We start from the raw sequence: 3,558 nt of genomic DNA, 5'->3' as shown, positions 1-3,558 counted from the left end.
CCGCGCCCCCCCCCCCCCCCCCGAACCCCCCCCTCCGCGGGCGAGCCTCTCCGCGGGGCTGCATGGCCAGGCTTGAAAGCGCCTCCGGGTGCAGGAGCCTGAACTGTGCCTGTGATGGTACACCTGGGAGCGCAGAGGGGTTTGCGTTTTTAAACTCTGTAACGCCAAAACCCCCATGAGAAGGGATCGGCCCCGCTGCAGCGATGGGGCGGGCGATCCCCTACTGCAGGCAGCGCTGGGCAGCACAGCAGAGGCACAGAAGCAGCAGGCGAGGGAGCTGCCCAGGTGGGTTTCGGCCATACTCCTACACGAACACAGGCCTCCCCTGCCCTTTGCTTTTCTCTGGGAGTGCCTGCAGCTCTCGCTCTCTGTCTGAAGCACTGAGAAGAGGCATGACCGCTCCCATTCACAGGAACGGCATGTTTGGAGACTGCCACGCTCTCTCCCTCTGAGCAGCCTAATTATGTCTCCTTCATCTCTACCCAGCACCCGAGGGCTTCCACACCAGAGCAGCCTCACACAGCATCTCTGGGCTCGCTCTGGTGTCCCAATCCCATGATTACATCACCAAATGCTATGAAGCACTGAATAAAGATAAGGAAGCCAGTTTCAGAGGACAATTAAAAGGCTTTGTTTTACCTGCCGACAGAAGCTTACATCACCATGAGGTAAAAATTGCCACCGTGCCCCGCAGAGGGAACAGCCAGGGAACATCTGCTCCCTCCAGGGCGGCAGCACCAGCCAGCAGCGACTTTTCCAGCCCCAGGACCTGTCCCACGGCTCCAGGCAATCGCCAGCAGACAGCAGCGTCTGCGAGCACCCCGCTGCTGCTGCAGCGCTGCCTTAGTGCCCGGCACAGGGAGGAGGTCCCACAAGGACCTCACAGGCACGGCTGGATGCGACCTTTCGTAGCCAGTCGAGTGGGTGCGGAAAAAGGAATTTTACACCATGTTCATTCTGGAAGGGGGGGATATACTCTTCCTCCTCATCTCACTAAGTAAGCAACTAAGTAGGAAGTTGAAAAAGAGCAGTGAATCACTGCCAGGAGCGCCTTGGAAAGAAAAAAGCTGGTTTTAGGCTTATCTAATGTCACATCAGCCATTTCCTAAGACGGGAGCAAATTTAATTAAGAACACAGACTCACTCAAGGACAGCCAGGTTACATACAGCACATGCAACTCAGAACACAATACTGAGAGGTCAGCATCATACATACGGAGAGCAAGAAATACAAACATCCCGGGCCTGCCTGCTAAAGGCTCGTTATTCAGGATCAAACACAGATGCCATCAGGCACAGAACAGCCAGCACAGAAACACAGCTTGCTGCAGGGTTATGAAAGCAGCAAGAGGGGAGGGCACAGCAACCAGAGAGGGAAGGAATCAATGTGGGTGGCATGAAGAGGGAGGAAGAGGCAGATCTTGGACATCGAAACAAGCCCAGGGCAGACACTGGTAGCAGACGATTCCCGCAGAGACTTTCCTGGCTGCAAACACAGAGGGAGGACCCCCGTCCAAACAGTGAGCCCTGGGTTGAGCAGAGCCTGTGCCAGTTGCAGGGACACACGCGCTGCCTCTGCCGGGACACGCTGTGGGGCTCCCAGCACGTGGCATGTCGCAGCCTGCACCAGCCTTTGGGTGGGGGGGGCCAGCCAGGGGGAGCTGGGCTTCTTCAGCCGCCGTCAGACGTTCCCCAGCGAGACAGTGCATGGCGGCACCAAGACAGCTCTTTGCGTCCCCAGCATTTCTGTCCCCGAGGGCTGCCATGTCCATCCTTTGCCCCCAAACCTCACAGCTCGGGTGGGGACTCAGCCCAGGCTGTCAGAACATGCACCTGAGAGCAGGGCACGTGAAGCCAACTTGCGCTGCCCCCAGGCTGCTGCAGCACCGGTGGGAGGGGGGCAGGTGTGCTCACCGCAGACTGTGCCATCCCATTCGCTCATGTAAACCACCTCAACGCTTGTGGGTTTGATGGTCTCCAGAAAGGATCAGAGATTGCATTAGCCCAGCACGTCAGTGACTCCGCACAGGCGCTGCTGGCGCCCTTCTCCAGCAGAGAAGTGCTGGCACACAGGAATTCCTCCGCAGCATTGCTGTCACCAGCAGAGAGGAACCCTGGTCACCAGCCTCCAGCCACAGCTCCAGCACGACGTGCCCAGATCACGCCAGCACATCCCGCTGAGTTCAGGTCAATGGGCTCCTGCTACAAAAAGGAAATTTTTAAATTTCACAGCCCCACAAACTTGGCCTGGGCTCCGGCATCTTGTCTACACTGAAAATTACCTACCATCGATGAGGGGTGTCAGCAGCACTGCAGCTGAACCAGCGCCGAGTTGTCCTCCGAGGGCAGTGCAGGCAGGACAAGCTGTTCAGCACCAGCTGGGGACAGACAGCTAAAGCGCGCCGGGGAGCAGGCGCCGTCTGCTCCACCGGATCCGGAGAATGACCACACTGGGTCTGATCAAAGGTTGCTCCAGTGCAGCACCCCACCTCTGCCTGCAACAAGCACCGAAGGCTCAGACAAAGAACGGGAAAGGTGAGCGTGGGTGAGTGTGATCCTTCCCCGGCACAGCTGTCCAGCTTCTGCTGGTCAGCGATTAAGGATTTACCGGGTCAAAGACCGTACCTGGGTCGTGGTTTCTGACAAGATGGGTACTTCATTGTCAGCACCGAGAATCTAAAAACTTAGTCATACCCTCTACCAGCCGCTGCTGTACAGAGCGTACCCCACCACCTCTGGAACAAACCCATTAGCTTTCAGTGGACTGCGCGTGGAAAATTAAAGTAAATGTTGCCCTGAAGACAGGCAGTAAGGGCCCACACGGACCGTAGCTCTGGCGTGCGGAAAAAAGCACTTGTGCTGCCTGCTTCCTACTCGGGTGGGGTGGCTCGGCAGGCCCACCCTCTCCCCAGCACACTGCTGTGTTCATCTGGTGCAGTAAGGAAACGCGGCTGAAGGGCAAGAATCTGGTACGCTGTTCTGTTTTGTTTCTGATGGAAAAACAGAGATAGATGAAAACACCCAGGCTGCTCTATAAATACATCTCATTTTAATTACTTCAGATTAGTTCCTTGGCATCCACCCCCACCCGGCTGCACCGCCCGCTTTGCAGCAAGCACACATCATTCTGCCATTGGGGTCTTCTACAGCACAGCTGCAACAGCGAGTTCCTTGTGCTTGCTTTCACCCCGCTTGGCAACGCAGTGGGGATTGCAGAGCCCAAGCACACGGCTGGCAGGAGGGAAGGAAGTGCCCTTCAAGGCCAAGCTCGACCAGCCAGCTCAAGAGACCGCTCCGTGGCCTTCACAGGAACGGGGATCTGCAACAGGAGCAGTCCCATTATTTCACTTCTGGGTGGTCCCCCTCAGAACTGCCTAGAGCAGCTTTAGCTTCTCAAACACAACCAACAGGGAGAAAAGACAGACAGAGGATCTCTGAATATTTCTAAGAAGTCATGTCTTTGGAAAGCTTTGCAGATTCTCCTTGCCCCAAGTAATCCCGAGTATGCAGCTGCTTGCAGTCATGGCTTCAAACCAGGCCAGAAGAGCAGACCTTCAG

At 56.5% G+C, this 3,558-nt stretch overlaps 1 protein-coding gene across 1 annotated transcript in view; it reads right to left on the bottom strand.

The window, feature by feature from the left end:
- VPS25 (vacuolar protein sorting 25 homolog (S. cerevisiae)) overlaps window positions 1-3,558 on the bottom strand; it is a 19,672-nt gene that overhangs the window by 12,440 nt on the left and 3,674 nt on the right. The window contains exon 5 of the mRNA XM_009326726.1: window positions 704-709. The gene's annotated coding sequence lies outside the window, so the exon portion shown is untranslated. The remainder of the gene's footprint in view (window positions 1-703; window positions 710-3,558) is intronic.

This window comes from Pygoscelis adeliae, unplaced genomic scaffold, assembly GCF_000699105.1.
Source record: "Pygoscelis adeliae isolate BGI_AS28 unplaced genomic scaffold, ASM69910v1 Scaffold421, whole genome shotgun sequence".
NCBI classification, from domain to species: Eukaryota; Metazoa; Chordata; class Aves; order Sphenisciformes; family Spheniscidae; genus Pygoscelis; species Pygoscelis adeliae.
This window is presented reverse-complemented; position numbering and strand designations above follow the sequence as displayed.